This window comes from Elaeis guineensis, chromosome 12, assembly GCF_000442705.2.
Source record: "Elaeis guineensis isolate ETL-2024a chromosome 12, EG11, whole genome shotgun sequence".
NCBI lineage: Eukaryota > Viridiplantae > Streptophyta > Magnoliopsida > Arecales > Arecaceae > Elaeis > Elaeis guineensis.
Window position 1 is genome coordinate 10,655,421 of NC_026004.2, and position 27,210 is coordinate 10,682,630.

Sequence of the window (27,210 nt, forward strand, 5' to 3'; positions counted from 1 at the left end):
ATAAAATTTATTAATGATTTAATATTTTAAATAGGACTGTCTGATTCTTTTAAGGAAGATTAAAAGGTCCGGGACGATCGAGGTAAGTAGATCCTATGCTCCTTATTTATTTTTAAATGATCATGTTTTTATGCAAAGAATTGCTATTGATGAAATCATAATTTTTCATAAAATAAGGATCGGCATATGTGATATGAAAAAGCATGTTTTATTATGAGCATTGATTTCATGAATATGTCTTATGAAAATAGCATGATTATGAAACATGAATTCATTGTTTTTCCATCTATGTATATGTATGCTTTAAGAAAAAGATATAATGATTTCAAAGGCTCTCAGATGGCTATGAATGAATCCCTACGGGAAGGTCGACATCCAGAGCTAGCATCCACATGAAACATGGCCCTGCCAGCGAGTATAAAGTTGGCACAAGAATTAAGAATTCTGTCGATTAAGAAACATGGCCCTGTCACGGGTATAATAGTGACCTTAGCACTAATATCTGTGAGCAATGTTTTGAAACATGACATGAATACATGATGAAAATGATTTACGATTCATAATTATGAAATATACATGATTTATGCATGCATGATGAGTTTATAACTTGTTTTATTATATGCTCTATGAAATATTTATTTTTATAATAATTATTATTTGCTAAAGAATGCATTATCATAGAAAACTTATGCTTGATCCGATAAGGAAGCGGAAGTCTACTTACTGAGCTAGTGTAGCTCATATTCTTTTTGTTTTCTCTTTCATGTACAGAGAAATAAGGCTAGGATTGAAGGAAAGAGAATCCAGGCTTGGAGATCAGCAAAGCAAGTTTAGAAATTTTACTCTAGGAATTCAGTTTAGATTTTTGGATTGTAGTCATTATAAATTTTAAGACTTGAATTATTTTATCTCTGATTTTAGATGCTCTGAACCAGTTTTGGTTTAATTAAATAATTGAATTGAACTTTATTATTACATTTATTTGAGATACACCTGTTATTATATTTAAGAAGATAAATTTTGGCTTCGTATTCTCGTGGGTCCATCCTTCGGTAGCATGACCGTGTTATGTCCCGGGATTGGGGCGTGACAGCACCTGTCTCAAATAATTTCAAAACAACCAATCACAAATCTCAGTTCAGCTTCATCTTTGTGTCGCAGTAGGTTATATGGTCCAGAGGAATCACACTGCAAACACTCCTGTTCCTAGCTATTGCGAATATAATATAGCCATAAAATAACTAATTCTTTCTATTATCATGCTAGTGTTTAGGTATCTTGAGGGATAAGGGGATATGAAAGGGATTTGCAGCACTTGTGCTTTTTCGGGTGCCACATTTACTTTTGGTCATTTCTATCCTCACATTTCTGAGAATTATTATTACCAAGCAAAAAGCAAAAACATTTAGATGCATACAAACTTTGTTTCTACATGCAGTGATTCACTGTAAAGTGAAAAAAGCGGAGAAGAAAAAGAGAAGAAAATGTGGTATTTGGGACTTTAAGCCAATGCAGCTAGCAGGACAAAGGAGTTATGTGTGGCTTGGCTTTTACACTTTACAAGGGAAGAGAATGCAAAACCAACAATGAATTTTAATGAATACTGATTGTTATGGTGTAGATAGGAGGGTATTATTGGTCCTATATTGATTATGAGACAAGAAAGATTCTTATTTATATGGGATAAGATATTTTCTTTCACGTGAGGTGTCTTTTAAAGAACAAAATCGTAAAGCCCTATGTCATGGTGCTAGAGGCCGGAGCGGACAATACCTAACGTACGTGAGAGTGGAAACTAACCCATCCGGCGGACTGTGAGGCACCTCCTGCAATCTTGTCCAGAGTCTCTCTTGACTGGGAGCTATGTTGAAGTGTAAATGAGAGGATATCATTAGTCCCATATTTGTTCTGAGTCAAGAGAGACTCTAGTTTATATAAGATGGGATCTTTTTTTCTATGTGAGGTGCTTTTTAAGGAACAAAATCATGAGGCTCTGTATCATAATACTAGAAGCTAAAGCGGACAATACCTCTCTTGACTGCAACACTGACCATTGTGGATTTCTACTACAGAAATAAATTAAAAAAAATTATATATATGCAATGTCTGATTTGAGCTATAAAAATAAATGAAACTTATTTTCAACCCAAGTGTTCATATGATGACAAGTTATTAGTTTGCCTATCACAATTGTTGGTAATAGTGTGGCCCGAGTGACCATCGGTCTATGGTTCTCTACTAATTTTATTGAAAATTGGACTCCTTAACACGTTAAAGCCTAATGAGTTATGCTAATCCCTATGGACAAGTAGAATGTTGGATGGATAAAGAACCTCGATAAATAGGAACTTACATGATACTCACCTTATGTTCCCTTTTCCACTAATATGTCATGATGAATGCCGTCCAATCTTAGCTTAGTTAGATGGTTGGCATTCCTCTTCACTTAGGGAGGTCATTAAAAAAAAAAAAAAAAAAACCTACGACAAATGGCTCATCTTTATCCAAAATCAAACGAAGGGTGAGACCATTCTACCTTCAAAGTACTTGATCGAAGGATCCTGTTCTAAAGGGTAGCTGGGAAATGAAAAATCAGTTCCATCATAAATTTGTTCAAAAACATGAGTTACCTTTTCATTTAAAAAAAATCCCAAGGATGATATCATGAATTTGTTCAAAAACATTCTCCTTTGATGTTGTATCAGAGCCACAATCTGGTTATCAATATAAAAAAATGAAAAAAAAAAAATCCATTTGGTTCTGAGATTGACATCAATTTTGGAATGTTCCAAAATTAAGAAAAATACAATTCTTTTTTTTCTTTTTCTGTAGAAACAGTGATGGGAACCATCAATGCCATTTCATTAGCTATGGAATGATACAATAAGGATCTACACATGTACAAACATCAAAAACAGGAGCATCATCAGACAGAAAAATTTATCGGCCTCTGTACTAAAAAAAAAAAAAAGACAACAACAAAATGCCACCACAGCTTCATTTTCTTAAGTAAAAAGGTTGATGGGCTACACATCTATGAATTTAACAAAAGAAATGGACAAATAATGAAAACAAGATATCAAGGACTGAGGTTTCTTCCTCTGTTATGGTTGGTAACGTAAATCAGAGTAGGCCCTTTTTTTTCGTTAACAAAAGAAGTATTTGTTTTGGCAGCATTCATTCTTAAGACAAATTTAAAAAAAAAAAAAAAATCTTTGTTGCTGAAATTTGGTCAATATCCACGGGCATTGCTCAGGGGACGGTCGTAGAGCCTTTGATAGCAGCATCGCTTTTGGTCAGACCATGTCTTGGACCACATGGGCCTTGTCCAATGTTTGTGGATTGAACAACAGCTGACTCAATTCGGCCCAAATGGATTGCATGGATCCAACTGAGTACAACTAATCTAACCTATGCCAGACAATCTATCCAAGTTAAAACCCAAATAAGTCAGCCGGTCAATCTGATTGAGGATATGTGAGGATCCATAAGGGAATCTATATTCCATACCGATTGTATCCCAGAGATATCTTGGATACGATAATATCTTTTAGCTAACTTTTTGTATGAAGTCTTAGGTTGCTATAAATAGTATTGGAGCAAATTTAGTCATGGCTCATGTCAAGTAGAGGTACTATAAAATGAGCTCTTTTGGTACCTGGCCATGGGTTGATTATTTGTGACTGGATCTTGACCCCTAGCTTCTTAGTAAGGACATTAAAAGATAAACAAGGAGAGTATATGAGAGTCTATATAGGTATGTGTCTCACATCGATTATATACTAAAAACATCTTGAGTATTTATATAGAACTAAAATAATAAAAAAACGACGCCTTTCGATTTTGTTGGATGAGGTTCTTGGACATTAGGTATACTCAAGTGGTTGAATCAAATAATAATGATCAATAATTTGGACTTACCTTGTATTTGGTTGGGGTTATGAGAGAGAGAATGGATAGAATTGAAAGGATGGATGGTTTCTGTCCATAGTTTGGTTCAAAAAATTTTAGAGAAGATGGATAAAAAAAGATGGATTATCCATCCACCCAGACCTACAAATCTGCATCTTTCCGATTTGGAAGGATGCACAGAGGATGGATATGATTTGTGAGGAATAAACTGTCATAATGATAAAATTATTCTTTGTAAATGTTTTAACTAAATCTTAAATATTTTTTAATAGTCCTGTCTCACATCTTCTTTTTCATCTCTTCTTTGCTGTTTCTTTTTTCCTCAATATTTTGGTATTGTCTATAGATATATATATATTTTTTAATTTCAATTTAGATATGAAGCCTTCTATTGTGAATAGATTTTATTTTTTCTTTTCTTTTCTGAGCTAATATTATTTTTTATTATTTATCTATATGGTGATTGTTGATGGAAAATGAAAATATAAAAAAATATCATAGATGGCCTTATACCTTCTGATCGATGATATTAATTTTTTTTTCCATTGTGTTGGATTTCTATGGACTGCAACAAAAAAACATCATGATGGTTGACTGTTCTTGTGGACCTAAAACAAAAACAATAGGAGAAGTTTTTTTCAAAGATAAATTATAAAAATCTCTCTGAAGTTTACGTTTATTACAATTACACTCAATATTTTTCAAAATCTGCACTTATATTCTTGAAATGTGATGTCGTTAGTTAAACCATTTTAGAAATCTAGAATGGCCAAATTATCCTTCATTATAACTTAGTAAAAAAAATAAAATTTAATTTTTGTCATTAAAAAGAAGAAAATTTGGAATATAATATCAGCAACATAACCATTTCAACCAACACAAAACACTCAGACAAAAGTAGGGAAAAATAAGGGACGAGGTTAGATCTTTAGCCTCCAACAAGAAGAGGAAAGAGAAAATAAAAAGAAAATAAAAAGAAGGGAGAAAGAAAACACCAATACCTATTGAACACAATGGCAAGCATTTCGAAATTGTCAGGATTCTCTAAGAAGAACATGTGCTCGGCGGTCCTTCTGGTAGTCACAAATCTCATGACCGGCACCTTCGTCATCGCATCCTTCAGCACCAAGCTCAACCCCCCTCCAGACTCTATAATGGCTTTGCATTCTCGGTTGGTGCTAGCCATTAGGCACCCTTCGGTGGTGGCTACGGGCAAGAAGTACTCCCTCTCGTCGAGTAGCAATGGGTCGACAACTTCTACCGGCAACTGAACATATCCAACCTGCATCTCACAACACTGCCCCAGGATCGATGCGTTATCGAATCCGTCGAGAGGAAGCTCGTCCATTGTAACGACCCAGAAAAAAAAAAAAAAAAAAAAAAAAAAAAAAAAAAAAAACAGGAATCGGGAGGAAGAAGACTCCCGTTGAGAGTCTTCTTCCCACCGTGAAAAGGAGTGGGGAATCCGAGTAAAAACCGGATTCCTCCTCTATAAAATCCCCTTTCCCCTTCCTTTAGGTTTTTATCACGGGATTTTGAGAGATTGAGGGATTTTTTTTCAAAAGGATCCGCGGGTTCTTAGATGGAAAAGAAAAAGATTGCCGGAGTTCTTCTCGGCTGCCGGAGCTCGAGGTAAGCCCCTCCCCTTCTTCCTCTCCCTCTTCCCTTTCTCCCCTGGCCCAAAGCTTCGCCGTCGGCCACCGTCTTCGCCGGAAATCCATGAACAAGAAATCCCCTGTTTCAGCCAAGGGAGGCCGCGGGAAGAAAAGAAGAAAGGAAGAAGAAGAAGAAAAGAAAAAGAAAAGAAAAAGGAAAAAGAAAAAGAAAAGAAAAAGAAAAAATAAAAATAAAATAAAAAATAAAAATAAAATAAAATAAAATAAAAAAGAAGAAGAAGGAGAGAATTTTCCTCTCTATCCTTTCTCTCTTCTTTCTCTCTCTTTTCTCTCTCCTCTCTCTACCTTCTCTCTCTATATTTTCTCTCTCTAGATTCTCTCTCTAGACTTTTCTCTCTCTTTACGGATTTTGTCTCTTTAGGATCTTTTCTTCCTCTCTGATTGCATCATGAACCCTAGAATAAACTTGAGGATGAAAATAAGATGATTTGAGATTGCTCCGAAATTCGTGCGGTAGATCTGATTCCAGTCTGATTCTATTCAAAATTATAACACTTGATTCATATTGAGTCATCCTGATAGGACCTCTGATGGTCTCGACCATGATTGCCTCATCGAAAAGATACGAAGATTCTCTCTCCACTTTCTCTCTCTAAAATTTTCTCTCTCTTCATGGATTTTCTCTCTCTAGAAGTCTTATGGATCAGTGGAGGATCCTGATACATAGACAAATCTTAATTTTGATTAATTCTAAGAGAGATCCTCGATCTGTGTTATTAGGATCGATTATCGATAATTTTCTCTATATATGATTTTTATATTTGATCAGGGTTATGAAGAGATGATTATCTGCATATGATATCGAGTGGAATATTTTGTTAAAGAAATTCATAAATAAAAGAAGAACATTGATTTCTATGCTTGGATCAGTCATCGGTAAAGGTAATAATCCCTGTACATGATCACTATTATATATATGCTACTTTACTGTTGGTCTTGCATCGTTGGTTTTGTATCGTCAGATTTGAGATTGATGAAATTATTATATCTGAGATACTGTTATTTGATTTTGAGCATGAGTATGTGATGTTAATATATATGTATCAGAGATTGATGGCATGATTATATGGATATGACATATCTGAATTGATCATAATGCAAGTCAGAATTGATTTGATGAAATCAACACATAATGATTTAATGAAAAGAAAGAGATATATGGTATGGACTAGCCTTGTCATGTGGAACAGCCGGCCAGGAGCTTATGCCTGGGACAGCCCGCCAGGAGCTTATGCCTGGAACAGCCCCCACTGGCTTACAGGTGGATCAGCCGGCCAGGAGCTCATGCCTGGGACAGCCCGCCAGGAGCTTTTGCCTGGGACAGCCTCTCACGGGCTTTGGTACGTGGGACAGTCGGCCAGGAGCTCATCCTGGGACAGTCTTGAAAGACTTTTTAAAGTGGATTCGATCCGGATGATGACTGAGGTATAGACTTGGATAGTCCAGAGCCAGAAAGAAAATGTTAAAATCATATGATTATGAAAGGAGAAATGAAAGATAAGATATGAAACAATTGTTGAACAAAAGTGTTTCACCGGTTAACATATGATGATGCATCTATTTTGACAAGACAGAAAATTTATGAATGTTTGCATTATTCTGGACATTGAACATGAGATTTTATATTTTATTGCTTATCCTTATTTTCATACTATATTACTATATCAGTGTGATATGGGAATTCTTACTGGGCTGTAAAGCTCACATCCCTTCATCTTTGTTTTTCTTCTCAGAGTTGCAGGATGACTTAGATTGGCTATGGCTTGGATTTACGGGTGAGCAGAAGGATAAATAGAGTGTCATAGTATCTGATCAGAGAATTGAAGGAATGTTAATTGTTATTATGCAAGTTTTATGAATTACTGTTGAAATTAAATATTATGGTTGATAAGCTTGTAATGATTTAATTTGGCCTTGCATATTCTTTAGGGCTTGCTCTAAGGAGTGTGCGGCCATCACGTATCCGACCCGGGTGTTGGGTTCGGGGCGTGACATCCATGGCCCTTCCAGTGGTTCGCCTCAATGCCTTCCGATCGATCCTGGTGGCCCTCTGGCAGTCCTTGAGCTTCGATTCCAGAGAGTAGGATGACACCTTAGCGGTGATCATGGCACGGACGATCTCCTCATCATCGTCATTAGAAAGGACCGGCATTTTCTCTGAGGCATCGCCGTAGGGAGGAGGGAGCAATGGGTGGCTGTGGTGGGGGCATCGAGCAGAAAGTCGTCGTTGTCGTCATCATGGGAGGAGATGAAAGACTGAACGTAGGTGATGCCAAAGAAGGAGATGAGGTAGATAATGGAGGCGACGAGACCGACGATGGTCGAGAGCTCAGAGAGGGTGAGGACATAGAGCACAGTGGAGCAGATCTTCTCATGCCATCAGCACATGAAAAAGTAGATGGAGATCATGAAGAGGGCAGAGAAGAGTAGGTTGGTATAGTGGATGGGGAGGGGCAGTGCATTGGATGCCTGGATAGTAGCACCGCCGATAGGGGTAGGGGAGGCAGGGGGAGGGGTGGCGGGCTTCCCCACCACTGGCGAGGGGCGAGGCGGCTTCGGAGGCAGCCTCCAGCATAGGTCCATCGTAGGACAGGAGAGGAGGGAGCAAGGAGTGCCAAAGGCACCGGAGCAAGAGAATGATGGAGGTAGGGAAGACTAGAGGGGAGAAGGAGGGGAGGGGAGGAGAGTTTTTATCTTATTCAACCTTTGATGAAGGGCATTTTGGTTATTTAAAAAAATTTTATTACATCGCACTTCAGTTTCATTTTGGCTTAATGGGCTGTCTAACGGTCGGGACTAAACTATATGATTAAAGTAAATATTAAGGGGGTATTTAGTAGTATGTAATCATGACAAAATTATATATAATTTTGCAACAGATAATCAGATTATACTATTTATTTCATCACTTTCACAAGTAATGCTGTATTACATGTAATGCAGTATTATCTTAAAAAGAGATAATCTGATTGTTTAAGAGAAGGTGGCTATGTGATTACATAAAATCTTGCAATTCTGCAATCTTACAACAAGATAATTTCAGGATCAAAATACCTCTATCAAAATAAATCAAAATAAATTATGGATAGTCCCAGATGGTGAAAATAGAAAAAAATATAATGGATAATATCATAAAAAAATGATTGATCCTGAAATTAAGTTGTTCCTCTAGAAAATAGATAATAATCAATAAGCAAGAATGGGGATACTTTGAAAAAATTAGCTTATATTCCATGTAATCTAAATTGTATATAAAATACTGCAATATAGAATTTTTTTTAATTTTACAATAATATTACTGCATATACCAAATATTGCAATATAAGATTTCTTTTAGCTTTATCAAATAATCACATTCCCTCTGCAATCATATTACCATAGCAACATTATCTATGTAATGCACCAAACTCCTCCTTAAGGGCATAAGTGCAGATTTTTCAAACTACTGAGATTAAGTATAGTTTCGACCTAATCTTAGAAAAATTTTTATAATTTATTTTTTTTAATTCTCTTGAAAAAGGCAGCGTGTTGGTTCCTATAGACCCAAAACAAAAGCAATGAAAGAAGATTTTCTTTTATTTTTTATTTTTTATGGGGGAAGGTAGTGCATTGGTTCTGTAGACCCAAAACAAAAAACAAGGGAAGAAGTTTTTATTTTTTTTATTTTGTGTTTAGTTCTTAGAACTACATATATATATATATATATATATATATATATATATATATATATATATATATATATATAAAGAATATCCTTTGAGCATTTTCGTGTTGATGAAATAGGATCTTTTTATTTTTAAATTGTGTCCATAAAAATTAAAATATAAATAATAATTTTAAAAATATAATAATTAGAAATGGAGATAATTCTAATCCCAGCTTGCAATCTATCTAGACTGTTGATTTGCACTTCAAATCCTTCTGATTAACCATAAATAATAATTTTTTATTATCAAATATTTCAATTAACAATAGTATAAATCAGTGTTATAAATGGATAATGATAATACTTTTTTATCAAAAGATAGTTTAGTAAATTTATCATCCATCATCTCTTTCATTTCTTCAATACTAAATAGAAGAGAAAATCATTCTCATCTATCTTTCTATGTTTTACCAAACAAATAGGAGGATGGATGGAAGATTTATCTATTCTCTCTCTCATCTATTTTTTTTTTTTGTTCATTCTTCCTTCAATCTATCTTCCATACCAAATAGAGGATTAATATCTTATTGTATGACTTAGCAATATATAGCTAGAGAATGGCTATTTATAAGAAGTTTGGTGGTCAATCTTGATCATCCTCTAACATGCCTTTTATCTGCACGATTGCATTGTGGAATGCTTCCTCAAGCTATCAGTTAGGGAGCTAAACAGGATGAGGTTGGAGAATGCAAGTCGAAACAAATTAGATTCAAATGAGGCCCAACTCTCATGCTTGAGCTCGAGCCGAACTCTTGATCTCTTATCCACAAGGTAAGAAGTACACGATCCTTTGTTTGTAAATTTATTTTGCGGCATTGGCGGTGTTGAATGCCTTTTTTATGTTTTTCTAAATTCACCTGTCCTAACTTTGTGGGGTCAAGGTTTGGTGGAGAAAGATTTTGTGTGATCAAAATTTAATTTATTTATATATTTTTAATCTATAAGGTCTTAATCACATCAACTTTCTGTATGACGTTTGCTACAATTTTTTTAAATAATATTTTATTATAAAAAATATTTAAAACATTATATTATCATTATTTTATATATTTTTTAAAAATAATATTTTATTACATTTTAACCTCTCCTCTTCATCATTTATCTCCCTCCCCTCTTTGCACACCACCCCTCATCCTTCTCTATTCATCTATCTACTGCTCACGCCCATTGCCGAAGCCATCTCTTTTGGCCTTTTCTCCTTCTCTACCCATCTCTCCGTCAATCGGACTTGTTGCTCACCTTTCCACCACGGTTGCTCTCCTCACTGTCGCTCGTCTCACCACCACAGTCACTCGGCCCCTCCTTCTCCTTTTCCTTCTATCTCTCTATCAATTGTTCTCGCCACTCGCCCCTCCACCGCTATTGCTCGCCTCTTCGCTGCTCGTTTCCTGACATCCTTTTTCCTTTTGCCACTCGGGCCCTGCTGCCCCTTCCTCCTTTATCGTTTATTTTATCGAAGCCACATACCGCCCCTCTTCCTCCTCCTTCTTCGCCATCACTTGCCTCCCCACCGCCACATGCCAATCCTTGGCAGGAAAGGACGATACTTTATCGGGAAGGAGGAAGGATGAGGGAGGGAAGAGCAAGATGAGGCCCATCAATTTTTTTGATTTTAAAATTGTATCTAAAATTTGAACTATTTATCGCACCAATCATGTATGTCATCGTCTGAAACTGTTTAGTAATAAATAGATCAATATTATCCATCTTAAAATGGATGGTTTAAAAAATTAATAATAAAATAGTTAAAAAAATTTTTGAAGCGTCCCAGTAAAATCCATGTCTTAGCTAGGCCCATCAATTAGTTACTCACCTGTTGTCATGAATGGACTCTACGCTTGCATTATAACTTGTTTGGTATATCTCTGCACTGAAACTAATTCAATGATAGGTTCGTGATACAGTACCTCGCATATGTATAGTCAATCACAATCATTTATTTTTTATAAGTATGCATCAAAATATGTGTTTGATGGGATGGATGGGGGCCGTCCGACGATAATTTCTCCTCCTTCTGTGCCCCCGCAAACCCACCCATGGTTCACCCGAGAGATTACGCATGGACGAGGTCCAAAGTAGACCAGGTCAAATTTCGGAGCATAGGCACAGTGGATAAAGAGCAACCGAAAATCGATGAAATACAAAAGATAACGTGGCGTGTTATCCATCGTGGAATTTGACATGGTTTATGAGACGTCTCCTCCCTAATTTTTCATACGTCGAAATAAAAAACTTCTTTGTTGTGGTTGCACATCGATGTTATAAAAGAAGTTGATGATCTGTTGACACGTACATAGTAATATGTTATTATAAGAATTAGTAGTTATCATTAGCTGCGTGTAGGACCACGTAGACAATAATTGGATCGAAGGGGGATTGTTCTGTGCACCACGTGGCACAAATAGAGAAATAGGATGGCTAGATCTTTTCTATAAATTGCAGCTCCCCTTCTAACCTCCAACCAGCAGTACATCTACTCTCTTCTGAAGCCTTCCAGCTCCAAGACGATATATTGAGCAACCATTATTAGGTTTGCTTCGTTCTATCTTCTTTTTAATATATTTATATTTTTTCATAGTGGCAGCAAATTGTTGAACAAATAGTAATAATCTCAGATATGGCAAAAATTTTTATGATGCTTTTATACTTATTTTCTATTTATACATTAAATATATCTCTACCTCTCATCTTTCTTTTCTCTCTCTCTCTCTCTCTCTCTCTCTCTATATATATATATATATATATATTTTTTTTTTTTTTGATAGTGTCACGTACCTAGCTTACTTAACAACCTACTAGCTTAAGTTTTTAGATAGGATTTGTAACACAAATTATAATATTGTGATATATATACTCTTATCTTTGCTCGTTAAATCCATCTCTCTCTGATCTTTTTTTTCTTTATTTTTTTATTTACCATTTACTCAGCTTACTTAACGACCCGGGTGACCTTTCACATGATGAAAAATTTTGTCTACGTAATACCAGGGTTGCTATTTTAGCAATAATTAAAATCTTAACCAAGGAGATATATTATTGTCAACATGAGGCTTTTAGCAGTGGGATTTTGGGATCTTACTCTATAGCCAACATAACATGCATCACAAGCACCAGGAATATATCCAGATTTTGGTGAACCAAATTACTTTCATTCATGTTGGATATTGGGATGTGTATCCATGGATGAGTTGTGTCACCCTCCTGTTAGGTTTTTAAGCAGAGCCAAAATAGCAAACCTCAATGTAGGTAAGCAAAAGCTGGATAAATCAATCTTCTCTGTGTGTAGTGTTCCAATTTCAGATTTGGTTCGGCTGAGGACCATCTCTAAATTCTCCGTTATAAATAAATTAATAAACTGTATTATAGTCTTTTGACTAAGCTTGATGTTTCGAAATAATTCAAGTGTGACCTGTAAGAATGGAAAAAATTATTTCGTTCAATATATGTGTTATATAATGATGCATCTTGTCCATCATAGCCTCCACTATGGGAAAGATTCCTCCAATTATGGGTGAGCAGAAGAAGACTTTGTCTCGAGTGAAAGGTCCTGCAGATGGGACACATGACCCACTCTTTTTCAAATTTTTCTTGGTGAAGGACAGATTACCCAATAGACCCGATTCTTGTGTAAATGGCATCTAGCGTGCAGATCTGGTCTGGTGCCGCCTGACATGTACGGTTTTACCGTTTTCGGGTAAAGCCGACGTGCATGACGACTGAAAATAGGACAGACATGTGGGTCACTCGTTGACAAGGATGTTAACCTCATCCGAAATCCAACTCAAACGCCAGTTTTCCTCTCTTTTTTTTATCTTTTTATTTTTATTTTTTAATTTTAATGCAAAAACGCCAGCTTTTCTTTAGCGATGCTACGGGAAGAATTAGGGTCCGAAGTGGACGTAGGGATGGAAGGGTTTTATTTTAATTATTTAATTATTTTTTTTTAAATTTTAAATTTTAATTATTTTAAAATTTAATTTTAATTGATTCAAATTTTGATTTTGATTTTGATTTCGATTTTGATAATGAATCAAATATTTTGGAGGATATGATTATTCTGATTTCTATTTCAATCTATTTTAATTTTAATTATGAATTAAACATCTCTTTATTTTTTTTTATTTTATTTTTTTTAAAAATAAATTTTTGTAGCCATCATTTTTTTGGATAATTTTATTATATGTTAGTTTAAGCTACAAAAGAAACATTTTATGTCATGCGTGTAAAACATTAAACCACCTGAAAATTCTGCATGGCTTTGAACCATCTGAAAAATGCGCCTGTGTTAAGTAGTAGAGAATGGATCCTTCATCCATACATGGCAATTTTTCCACCTCCACCACAATCTTAGGCATGTTCTTATAACATGGCAGAATTCTTTATGTATGTATGTATGTTTGTGTGTGTGTGTTTTCTACAACCAAATATAAATAATCAATTCTTTTCTGTGGTGGACCTGCATGTCATTCTTGTTAGTTTGGTTTCTGAAAACCAAGGTTGAGGGACATTTGAAAGAACCCAGGAAGCTATGCAACCCAAGAGGGGGGGTGAATTGGGTTTCTAAAAATTTTAAGCCCAATAGATAACTTATGAAGAACAAAACAATGGCTTTAAATCAATATTAATTAACTAAAGCAGTATTGCAAGGATATAATAAAGAAATAAGATAAAGCGATAAAGCACACCACAAACACAAGGATTTATAGTGGTTCGGTGCTAACCTTGCACCTACGTCCACTCCCCAAGATCCCACTTGGGAATTTTAATCCACTATCCTTTGTATTCAACCCGAATACAAAACGTCGGAAACTCCGACACTAGCTATCCCAAGCTAGAATACAGACGTCGGAAACTCCGACCCTAGCTATCCCAAGCTAGATCACTTGTTTCCCGGGTACAAGCCAACCCAAAACACTCCGATTTCAGGTTCGGATCAACCTTTCCTTGTTTTGGAAATCCTCCAAAAACAAGAGCAAAAACTCACAAGAGTAAGAATATTTAGAGCACAGATGAATACAAAAACAGCTCCTTAAATGAGCAAATATAACAATAAAAACTTTACTCAAATGAAGAACCCCTTTTTCAGATTTTCTCAAGATGAATGAACGGTTGAACGCTTGAGAAGAGGTTGATTGTTGATTGAAGATCTCTTGAAAGCTTTGAACGATCTCTAGATCAAGGTTGAAACGATAGGCGTGAAGAATTCTCTCCTTGAAAGATCTTCCTTTTCTCTTTCACAATCTCTCTGGTATATTGTGGATCCTCTCTCTTTTCTCTATGGATATTTCGTTGATCTCAGGCTTTTTCTTGCAAATTTCGGATCCTCTCTTCTGTTCTTCTCTTTTTTCTCTCTTTTCTCTTCTCATTTGATTTCACGTTTGATCCGCTATTTAATCTGCAATTTCTTTCATCATTTAAAGCATTTTGTAGCATTAGAAGCAAGAGAAAACAATTTAGGCAGATAAAGAGCCGTTAGAGGATTTTTAGGAAGCATAAATGGCAATTAAAACGGGCAAAAAAATAGCCGTTGCTGACATTTCCCGTCGCAGGGGTCGACTCATGAGTCGACTCATGCTTCAGGAGTCGACTCATGAGTCGACTTCTGTTGCAACAGACCAGAAGATCTGATTTCTGGATTTTTCGGCTCAAATCAGCAGAGGTCGACTCATGAGTCGACTCATGCCTTGTGGGTCGACTCATGAGTCGACTCACAGGTCGTGCCAAGCCAAAAATCCAGCGTGCCATGGGAATTTTTTTCGTGCCATTCAGCTCATAGTGCCATGAGTTGACTCATGAGTCGACTCATGCACTTCAAACCTTCATAACTTCAAAAATATAGTCCAAACACAATGAAATTTTCACCAATAGATTTCAAATCATTTGTTCTACCAATGGTACTATCAAATCAGGATTTTAGTGAAATTACGATTTTGCCCTTGAAGAGCATAAGGACTTTTTCAATTGTTTGTATCCCTTCAATCTGCTTTGTAATCATCAAAATCAATCTAGGAGCAACAATCTCCCCCTTTTTGATGATGACAAAACATATGAACAAAAATATTTATGTTAATGCATTAATTTCAAAAGAATCCATTATGGGTGTATATGCTTGAAAAGAGTATGATTCTTTTGGCATGTAATATAAATGCAAAAATAGTTTGTCCATTTTCTTAAAGATTTGAAAAGGGTATTAGATCATTTTGAGTTCAAGATATTTCAGAGCAAGAGAAGATAAATAACTTTTTCTATGTATCAGAGCAAAAATAATTTTTACAATGATATCAGAAAAGATTTTATAATGTATCAGAGCAAGAAAATTTTTAATGTATCAGAGAAAATTTCATACAGTATCCGAGCAAATGTTATAATATTTTAGAGAAACCTTCACACTGTATCGGATCAAATGTTATCATGTATCAGATCAAGTTGAAAGAAATTGTAGGATGAATCAGAGTAAAACAAATTTCTTATTGATGTCTCAAGGTGAGTAAAATTTCAAAAGCAAGTTTGAATATCAGAGCATATATATAAAAAAATACTTATTTGCATTGTACTCATGATTTTGCTTTTGATGGATTAAAGTTCTGTCTGATACCAAATTTCTCTGTCTGATACCAAATTTCGATACCAAAATTTCTCAAAGTTTTGTTTAATCTTTCAATCCTTGTTTTTGTCTAATTTCTCCAATATTTGTTTAATTTCTTCAATATTTGTTTTAATTTAATTTCTCCCCTTTTTCTCATAATTTAGGGTTTTGCTTTTTGTCTAATTTCAATTTTTGTTTAATTTTAATTTCTCCCCCTTTTTGACATCATCAAACATAGTTAACTCTTTCTTTTCCTTTTCTGAAAATATTCTTTAATTTCTTCCTCTTTAGAGTTTTCACAGATGTTTGCTCCCCTTAATATAGCAATTATCAATAGCAAACAACAATAAGGAGAAGATAATATTTCAACAGATGTATCGGAGATTGAAATATAACCAAAATATAATCATTACAAAGAGGTAGAAATATAGGTAAAAGATGATTCCATTAATATCATAATTGTTTCAATACATAAATTCAACCAGCTAAATGTCAATACATGCCCCAAGGTATAGATCTAGAACAAGATACTAACTCCTAAGATCTAGATAAGTCAATGATCAGAGTCATCAGATATAGGTGAGGAGATGATGGATCAGAAGTGCGTCCTCTACCCCGTCTGCCTCTGCCACGAGTAGGAGAACGAGATGAACTGGGTGGCTGAGAAGCTGAGATGCTAGGGCTGATACATGGAGTCTAATAGAATCAAGTACGTTCAGTGCTCTGGAAATAGATTGAAGTAGAGCAGTGAACTGGGTGGTAGCATGCTCACTCGATCCTCTGATCTCTTTCCTCAGTAGCTCATATCCACCTTCTAGTGCTCCTCTGAGCCTGCCAGCCTCTGCAGTGAGGTCTGTGACCTCAATGGTAGACTCCTGTGGCTGGGGATGGGCCAATGCAAGGACTTGCCCCTGCAAGTCAAGAACTCTGCCAGTAAGTCTCCAGACTGTATCCTCAAGCTGCTGTATCCTGACGGACTGATCTGAAATCATCTGAAATATAGTGGAGATGTGGGGAGTAATGGTCTGATCAGAAGAAGTAGCTCCAGGTGCAAAAGAAGTACTACTCCACTGGCTAGACAACAAAGAAGCCACACGCTGAGATATATGCTCGATCTGATCATCAGCCAGTCTGAACTCTGATGAGGTGCTCTGCTCTCTGGCTGATACACTGGTGTGGGCATCCTAGTAAACTCAGAAGGGCCAGCCTCAGTATCATGAATGAACTGGGTATCTGGTGAAGCTGCCCTGAAATCATGTACAGGAGAAGATGGACCTTCTTCTTCTACTCTGCCTTCAGTTCTGTCTTCAGCTCTTTCCTCAGCTCTCTCCTCAGCTCTTTCTTCAGAGCCCTTGATCCAACCACCAACAGTCTTTGTAATTCCCATTCGGTGTAGGCTGTGTTGGTTGAAAGTGTCCACATGTGAGAGCTTGGTAGGTGTCTCCCCCTCACAGCTAACTCCAAACCTCCTAAAAACTCTAGTAAGGGCCATACCATAAGGCAAGTGTGCCTTGGATCTGTTCAAAGTTTCTCTCATGGCCTCTATCATAAGTGTAGGGAGGTTTAGGGGGGTCTGAGTGATGATATGAAACATGACACATACATCTCTGCCAGATAGTAAGTCATGTCTACCACTCCTAGGAAAGAATAGTTTTGTCACAATCTGATGCAGGACCCTCATCTCAATGGACAGTAGCTTTGCTTCCAATTGTTTAAACTTCCTGAAAAATCTTCTCCTAAGATAATTCTGATCCCTTCTTCTTTAATTGGGAGTTCCATATATGAGTATCCTTCACTAGGCAACTGAAGTATCTCTCCCAATATCCTAGAATCCAAACAGATGTCAATCTCCTTTACAGTTGAAGTCACAGACCCGTTTCCATAATTTAGGTTCTGGTAGAACTCTCTGACTAGATCAACATAGGTGACTTCCTTAAGAGAGCAATAAAGTTCCCATCCTTGATTTTTGATCTTGGTAGCAAAAGTAAAGCCTTCTTTCTCAAAGAACCGAAAATCTATATTTTTCCGGTTTCTACTTTTCTATCAGAAAGAAGATTTACACTGGGCTTATGGAGGGTTGAGAGGGACCTTGAGCAGGTACTGAAACTGGATTGGGAACAGTGGAAGACTGAGCATGCCTTTTCTTTCGGACAATTTCTCAGGCTCTCGGATTGATTTCCTTCTTTGGGGAAGTTTCATCTTTGGAGCCATATCCAATAAGGTAGCAGACAAGAAGACTTGAATTCAGTGGAGGAGGGATCACAAAAGAGTAAAGAAGAATTTTGGTGGAGAAAAGAAGTGGATTTTGAATGAACGGTGAAGTTCTAGGGCACGTTCCACCCGCGCCTAACACTGCGAGAAAGCACAGAAAAATCCTTTTCAAGGAGGCGATTTTTGGTGGAGAGGAGGAGGGAGAATTGCCTCAGAATTGATCCTTGGATTTGGAGCAAAACAGAAGTTTGGAGGGACGGCTTTCGGAAGGAAGACGACGAGAAGATGAGTCGTCTCATAAACAAGGTTTTCCGTTTTAAAATAATGAACCCGATGGAAGTTGGTGGGATTTACAAGTTTGCCATTGAGTCGACTCATGGGGGTCGACTCATGAAGTTCAGAAAATCAGAAAAATGCAAATAAATTCCAGAAAAATTCAAAATTTTGGGAGAAAGAATTTTGCTCAATGATAAGTTTTTAGAGTGATAAACTGAGCTTTTGGAACCAGGATAGATGTTGAAAATTGAGCTCTAAGAGTTTTTGACATCTATTCTTTGGAAATTGAGAAATTTCAGACAAATGGATCTAGAATTCTTAGATTTCTCCTAATTTCACAGAATCTTTCCTCACTAAGGGCCTTTGTAAAGATATCAGCTAATTGATTTTCAGTGCAAACATATTCAAGAATTATATTTTTGTTTTGAACATGTTCTCTTATAAAATGATGTCTTATTTCAATATGTTTAGATCTTGAATGTTGTATTGGATTTTTAGATAGATTTATAGCACTTGTATTATCACATTTTATTGGTGTTTCATTAAGTTTGATTCCAAAATCTTCGAGTTGTTGCTTAATCCACAGGATTTGAGCACAACAACTTCCGGCTGCAATGTATTCGGCCTCAGCCGTAGACAGTGCCACCGAATTTTGTTTCTTGCTAAACCATGAGATTAGGTTAACTCCAAGAAATTGGCAAGTTCCACTTGTACTTTTTCTATCTAATTTACATCCAGCAAAATCAGCATCAGAATATCCTAACAAATTAATTTGTGAGTCCTTAGAGTACCATAACCCTATAGTTTGTATACCATTTAAGTATCTAAGGATTCTTTTAACAGCATTCAAATGAGATTCCTTAGGATTAGATTGATATCTTGCACATAAGCAAACACTAAACATGATATCAGGCCTACTTGCAGTTAAATATAATAATGAGCCAATCATACCTCTATAGTATTTTAAGTCTACGCTTTTACCTTCATCATCCTTGTCAAGCTTACATGAGGGACTCATTGGTGTGCCAATTGGTTTGCAGTTCTCCATTCCAAATCTTTTGAGTAGTTCCTTGGTGTACTTGCTTTGGGTGATGGAGATTCCCTCTTTTGATTGTTTGATTTGGAGTCCGAGAAAGAAAGTGAGTTCTCCCATCATGCTCATCTCGAACTCTCCCTGCATAAGCTTAGCAAAGTCTTGACAAAGGGATTCATTAGTAGACCCAAAAATTATGTCATCAACATAAATTTGTATAATTAGCATATCATTTTGGTTTCTTTTAATAAATAGAGTTGTATCCACATTGCCTCTTGAGAAACCATTATTTAGTAGAAATTTGCTTAGCCTTTCATACCATGCTCTAGGTGCTTGTTTTAGACCATATAAAGCTTTATTTAATCTAAAGACATGATTGGGAAAAGCATGATTTTCAAATCCAGGGGGTTGTTCTACATATACTTCTTCAAAAATATATCCATTTAAAAATGCACTTTTAACATCCATTTGAAATAGTTTGAATTTCATAAAGCAAGCATAGGCAAGTAGAAGTCTAATGGCTTCTAATCTAGCAACAGGTGCAAAGGTTTCATCAAAATCAATTCCTTCTTCTTGATTATATCCCTTAGCAACCAGTCTTGCTTTATTTCTAATTACATTTCCATGCTCATCTAATTTGTTTCTAAAGACCCATTTTGTGCCAATTATTGAATAATCTTTAGGTCTTTTCACTAAGGTCCAAACATTATTTCTTTCAAATTGACTGAGTTCTTCTTGCATAGCATTAATCCAGTTATGATCATTTTCAGCTTCTTCCAAAGTTTTAGGTTCAAGTTGAGATACAAAAGCACAATGATTAAGTACATCTCTAAGTGAAGAACGTGTTTTTACCCCATGCATAGGATCACCGATAATTAATTCCTTAGGGTGGTTGTGAACATACCTCCATTCCTTGGGTAAGTCATTTGTACCTTGAGGTTGTTCTTGAATTTCTTCACCTTTCTTATTTTGTTCATCTTCTTGATCCTTGTCTTCTGGAGTTGCTGAATCTTTTAGAGTGATCTCCTTCATACCTTCTATTAGTGGATCTGCATCATCAACACCCTCATTCTTCCTTGAAGGAAGATCGTTAGATTCATCAAAGACAACATGTATGGACTCCTCAACTACTAAGGTTCTTTTGTTGAACACTCTAAATGCTTTACTAGTGGAGGAGTAACCTAGAAGGATTGCTTCATCTGATTTTGCATCAAATTTATCAAGTTTTTCTTTTCCATTATTTAATACAAAACATCGGCAACCAAAAACATGAAAATAGGCAATATTTGATTTTCTTTCTTTCCAAAGTTCATAGGGGGTTTTCTTTAAAAATTATCTAATTTAGTTAAATCATTCAAGTCTTTCATATAAATATTGCCATGCCTATGTCCTATAAATTTAATGCCATCGTTGATAGGACTAGTCACAATGCAAATAGATGATTCATATATCAAATATATGTAGTTTCAGATCTAAATAAAAATGCATCACATATACATCAAATTTCAGATCTAAAACTAAATTTACACATATCAAATATATATCTAAAAAATAATTAAAATATTTTAAAAATATCTTTTCAAAAATTGATTCACATCAAACTAGGACAACCTTTACAGTATAGGGGGTAAACCCTATATCAGGACAACCTTATATCAGTTTGATGTAAATTTTTAATCATTCTAATTTTAGAACATGCTAATTTTTTGATTTAAAAGGATTTGATTTAATTATGAAGATTCAAAAATGACTTTGTTTTCTTTATCACAAAATTGACTGATGCTAAGTAAGTTATGCTTTAAACCTTTAACTAGTAAAACATTCTCAATGTATTTGGAGGGAGTGATACCAATGTTACCTATCCCGATGATCTTTCCTTTGCCATTATCTCCAAAGGTGACCATCCCTCCATCCTTAGCATCAAGCGTGATGAATTGTGATTCATCACCAGTCATGTGTCTCGAGCATCCGCTGTCAAGATACCATTTCCTGTTTCCTTCTTGGGATGCTAGACACACCTGCAAGCACAGATCAAGTTTCTGTCTTAGGTACCCAAGCTTTCTTGGGTCCTTTCAGGTTAGTCAGAATGGTTCCTTTTGGAACCCATATTTTCTTTGTGTTTGCATATTTGTTAATAAGACATGTGTATGATTTATGTCCTATTCTTCCACATTTAAAACAAGTAATATTTGTAGGCTTTTTGCTTGAATAATTTGCATAAATATCCTTCAAAAATTTTTGTTTCTTCAGGGGTTTATAACCAAGTCCAGCCTTATCATATATAGCTTTCTGATTATCAAGGATCATATTTAGCTTGTTTGAACTTAAGGTGAACTTATCTACTATAGATTTCAGCTTGTTAATTTCATCCTTAAAGTTTTGATTTTCTTGAATCAATGTGAATTTTTCAATTGAAAGAATTTCAGCTTGTTTCACTAAGGACTGATTTTCTAATTTCAGCTCTTTGTTTTTCTTCCCTAGTTTCTTTAATTCATCAATTGAATCATAGAAAGCTTCATGCAATTCTTCAAAAGTAAATTCACTAGTGGATTCAGAAGTTACCTCATTTTTATGTGCCATCAGGCACAGATTGGCTTGTTCGGTTGAGGTTTCCTCGTCGGAGCTTGAGTCATCACTCGCACTCCAGGTCGCCATCATTGCCTTCTTTTTGAATTTCTTTGGACCTTTCTTCAATTGAGGACATTCGGATCTGAAATGTCCTGGCTTCTTGCACTCGTAGCATATAAGGGTTTGATCTTTCTCCTTTTCTATGCTTTGATCCCCTTTTGTGAATTTCTTTCTCATCCCCTGTTTCCTTTTTCTTAGAAACTCCTTGAATTTTCGGGTGATGAGAGCCATCTCTTCATCCTGATCTTCATCTTCAGAGTCATCTGTTTCATAATCAGGTGAAGTTGTGGATTTGAGGGCAATGGTTCTTTTCTTTTTGATTTCATCCTCTTGATGTTGCATCATGCTAAGTTCATGAGTCATCAAGGATCCAAGAAGCTCTTCTAGAGGTAGAGTGTTCAAGTCCTTTGCTTCTTGGATGGCAGTCACCTTGGCTTCCCAAGTTCTTGGCAGTGACCTGAGAATCTTCCTTACAAGTTCACTGTTAGTATAAGATTTGCCAAGACTCTTTAAACCATTGATTATATCAGTAAAACGAGTAAACATAGCAGTTATGGACTCATCATGCTCTATTTTGAACAATTCATATTTATGTACAAGCATGTTTATTTTAGACTCTTTTACTTGATTTGTTCCCTCATGGGTGACTTCTAACCTATTCCATATTTCTTTAGCAGATGCACAAGTAGAAATGCGATTAAATTCACTAGCATCTAGTGCACAATAAAGAACATTCATAGCTTTGGCATTTAATTGTGCCAATTTCTTGTCAACCTCATCCCATTCTTTCTCGGGTTTGGTTGACTCCTCACCATCTATAATCTTGGTGGGTGTGTGAGGACCATTCACTATGATACTCCACATATCATAGTCGAGTGCTTGTATGAAAATCTTCATCCGAGCTTTCCAATAGGTGTAATTAGACCCATTGAAAAGTGGAGGTCGGTTTGTTGATTGCCCCTCAGCTAGAGAAGTTCCAATATGGGTTGCCATAGATCTTTGGCTCTTTGATTGTTAGATCAAAGAAGGGCTAGAGCACTGGCTCTGATACCACTTGTTGCCCAGCTATGCAACCCAAGAGGGGGGGTGAATTGGGTTTCTAAAAATTTTAAGCCCAACAAATGACTTATGAAGAACAAAACAATGGCTTTAAATCAATATTAATTAACTAAAGCAGTATTGCAAGGATATAATAAAGAAATAAGATAAAGCGATAAAGCACACCACAAACACAAGGATTTATAGTGGTTCGGTGCTAACCTTGCACCTACGTCCACTCCCCAAGATCCCACTTGGGAATTTTAATCCACTATCCTTTGTATTCAACCCGAATACAAAACGTCGGAAACTCCGACACTAGCTATCCCAAGCTAGAATACAGGACGTCGAAAACTCCGACCCTAGCTATCCCAAGCTAGAACACTTGTTTCCCGGGTACAAGCCAACCCAAAACACTCCGATTTCAGGTTCGGATCAACCTTTCCTTGTTTTGGAAATCCTCCAAAAACAAGAGCAAAAACTCACGAAGAGTAAGAATATTTAGAGCACAGATGAATACAAAAATAGCTCCTTAAATGAGCAAATATAACAATAAAAACTTTACTCAAATGAAGAACCCCTTTTTCAGATTTTCTCAAGATGAATGAACGGTTGAACGCTTGAGAAGAGGTTGATTGTTGATTGAAGATCTCTTGAAAGCTTTGAACGATCTCTAGATCAAGGTTGAAACGATAGGCGTGAAGAATTCTCTCCTTGAAAGATCTTCCTTTTCTCTTTCACAATCTCTCTGGTATATTGTGGATCCTCTCTCTTTTTCTCTATGGATATTTCGTTGATCTCAGGCTTTTTCTTGCAAATTTTGGATCCTCTCTTCTGTTCTTCTCTTTTTCTTCTCTTTTCTCTTCTCTTTTCTCTTCTCTTTTCTCTTCTCTTTTCTCTTCACATTTGATTTCACGTTTGATCCGCTATTTAATCTGCAATTTCTTTCATCATTTAAAGCATTTTGTAGCATTAGAAGTAAGAGAAAATAATTTAGGCAGATAAAGAGCCGTTAGAGGATTTTTAGGAAGCATAAATGGCAATTAAAACGGGCAAAAAAATAGCCGTTGCTGACATTTCCCGTTGCAGGGGTCGACTCATGAGTCGACTCATACTTCAGGAGTCGACTCATGAGTCGACTTCTGTTGCAACAGACCAGAAGATCTGATTTCTGGATTTTTCGGCTCAAATCAGCAGAGGTCGACTCATGAGTCGACTCATGCCTTGTGGGTCGACTCATGAGTCGACTCACAGGTCGTGCCAAGCCAAAAATCCAGCGTGCCATGGGAATTTTTTCGTGCCATTCAGCTCATAGTGCCATGAGTTGACTCATGAGTCGACTCATGCACTTCAAACCTTCATAACTTCAAAAATATTAGTCCAAACACAATGAAATTTTCACCAATAGATTTCAAATCATTTGTTCTACCAAATGATACTATCAAATCAGGATTTTAGTGAAATTACGATTTTGCCTTTGAAGAGCATAAGGACTTTTTCAATTGATTGTATCCCTTCAATCTGCTTTGTAATCATCAAAATCAATCTAGGAGCAACAATGACAAATCGTTAAGTAGAAAGAAATTTAGATTCAAGGTGAAATCGTAAGTGATACATTTACAGATTTTTTGAGTTCCATGGTTGCGGGAGGCCTGCTCCTCCTTGAGGCCCTCCGGTGATGGAGTCGATGGTCCCGATGGGAGGTCGGTCCCCGGGTTGCTCCTCCCTTCTTGGTGGTTCAGGCTGCGGAAGGGCCCTTGGTCGATCTCCTCTACCCTCAGGCCTGCGTCGGATGAACCTGTCGAGTCGACCTTGCCGAATGAGCTCCTCGATCTCGTCCCGGAGCTGGATGTATTCCTCTGTGTCATGGCCGTGGTCACGGTAGTAAAGGCAGAACTTATTGGGGTTGCACTTCCCGAGGTGTGTGCGCATCCTCTCCGGCCTAGGGAGCTGCTCCTTGACCTCCATCAGTACCTGGGCCTTCAAGGCGTTGAGGGGGGCGTAGTTGCGGAATCTCCCTGGTGGGGAACCCCGCCGAACCCCACGATCCAGACTTCTTTGCCTGCGCACCCGGGGTGGAGTATGGGCGCGCCTGTGCCCAGGAGGAGATTGAGAACGCGGCCGGGCTTCCCTTGGCCTTTTTTCAATTGCGGGCTTACTCGAGTTTTCCGCTTGCCGTTCCCTCACTGTCTCTTCATCCTTCATTTTGAAGGCTTCTTCCGCTCGGGCGTATCCTTCGGCCCGAGCTAGCAGATCGGCAAAATCTCTGGGGTACTTCTTCTCCAGGGAGAACAAAAGGTCGTTCTTCTGAAGGCCACCCTTCAGGGCGGCCATCGCGACTGATTGGTCCAGGTTCCGGACCTCCAGCACCGCGATGTTGAAATGGTTGATGTAGGCCCGGATGGACTCCCCTTCCCTCTGCTTGATGTTGATGAGAGACTCCGAACCCTTCCGGGGCCACCGGCTGCTGACGAAATGGGCCACAAATTGGTGGCTCATTTGATCGAAGGAAAAGATGGTACCCGGTTTCAAAGTCGAGTACCAGTTCCTCGCCGCTCCCTTCAAGGTGGACGGGAAGGCCCGGTATAGGATGGCATCAGGAGCACCGTGAAGCAGCATCATTGTCCGGAAGGCCTCCAGATGATCAACCGGGTCTGAAGTCCCGTCGTAGCTCTCGAACTGGGGAAGCTTGAAGTTTGGCGGGATCGATTCCTGCATGATCATTTGAGAGAAGGGAGGGTCAGTACAAATATCCTCACCATAAGCGGGGGGTGCATGGCGGAGTTCTTCGATCCGCCGGTTCATCTCCTGAAGCCTCCGATCCAGGAAGTCCTCTTGGCTTCGAGTCTCAAGGGTCCTCTGGCAGAATGGGGGTAGGGATCTTCCAGGGGTGGAATCGTGGTCCGATTGAGGGCTCTCCACCCTCGGGTTCGCTTTCCCAAAAAGGATGGGGCGGTTGGCCCAAGTGGCATGCCCTGTCATAGGATCCTGGTGTTCCGGGGACACCCTTTCCAAGCATGCTGATGCCTGTGGCTGCTGCTGCTGCATAGCCTGCAAGGCTTCTGTGAGGCCTTTGACCTGCTGTGCCAGTAGGTCAAACTGCTCCGCGCCGACCATCACCGCCGGAGGAGGAGGAGGAGGAGGTTGAGAAACAGGAGGGGAGGCCGGAGCCTGAGATCTGGCTGCGGAGGCCGTGGACCGTCGCGTGGATGCCTTGCAGGGAGGCATCGAGTAAGGATCCCGAGGGGGAGACAAGGAGTGGGTGCCGGAGGAGACGATCGGAGGCGGCTCCGTTGAGCGCTTCTTTAAGAACAAGGGTACTGCGAAGACACAAGACCCTTCCTCTAGCGCCAATCCTGTTGGTGCAAAAATTTGCTTGCGTCGGAGAAGCTGGAGTCGAGGGAGTCGCGGTCGCCACCGGGACCTGCAAAGGAAGTCTAAATCGGAGGTGGAGTTGCTCCGACAAGACCCTCCGATGCTCAAGTCAGTTCTCTGCCTCAACAAGAATGGAGTGCTCGAACGAAGAATTTAGCAGAGTTTTGAGATGAAAAGTGAGAGCTTATAGAATAACATATCTGAGATCCCCCTTATATAGGCGGTGGGCTCAACAGACTGATAGTGACGTTCCTAACCGTCTCGTAGTGGGCTGCCCACCGTCAAGAGGAATTTGCTGCGAGGAGTAGTGGAGTAGACCCGTGGCCCTCACTGCAGCGCGCCACGTGGAGTCTGCTGCAGGGAGTGGAGCGGCGTCTGTTGTCGTGACTTGTCAGCGGATGGGAGAATCGCGTTGTATCCATCGCAGGAAGTGGAGCAGGATCGTGGCCGTTATTATGGCCTGCCAGGGAGTAATGGAGCTGCGCGGGATCCGTCATAGGAAGTGGAGCAGTACTATGACCGTTACTGTGGCCTGTCAGGGAGTGATGGAGCTGCACGGGATCCGTCATAGGGAGTGGAGCAGTGCTGTGACCGTTATCGTGGCCTGCTTGGGAGCGCAGATCCGTCGATTGGAGTTCAGCAGCGGTCGGAGCTGATGATGGAGCCCGGTTCCCATGGGGGTCCGGGCGGAGTTCCCCTTGAGATTGGAGTCGTGTGCGGAGTCCGGCTCCCGTGGGAGTCCGGGCGGAGTCCTCTTGGTGCTGAAGTC

General features: G+C 38.1%; 1 long non-coding RNA gene and 1 pseudogene across 1 annotated transcript in view; one reads left to right on the plus strand and one right to left on the minus strand.

Moving 5' to 3' along the window:
* Window positions 1-1,133: 1,133 nt before the first annotated feature.
* LOC140852813 (3-hydroxy-3-methylglutaryl-coenzyme A reductase-like) lies at window positions 1,134-8,246 on the minus strand (annotated as a pseudogene).
* Window positions 8,247-10,399: 2,153 nt separating this feature from the next.
* The window catches only part of LOC140852783 (uncharacterized), a 28,443-nt gene continuing 11,632 nt past the window's right edge, over window positions 10,400-27,210 (plus strand). The window contains exon 1 of the long non-coding RNA XR_012135696.1: window positions 10,400-11,824. This is a non-coding gene — a long non-coding RNA (uncharacterized lncRNA). The remainder of the gene's footprint in view (window positions 11,825-27,210) is intronic.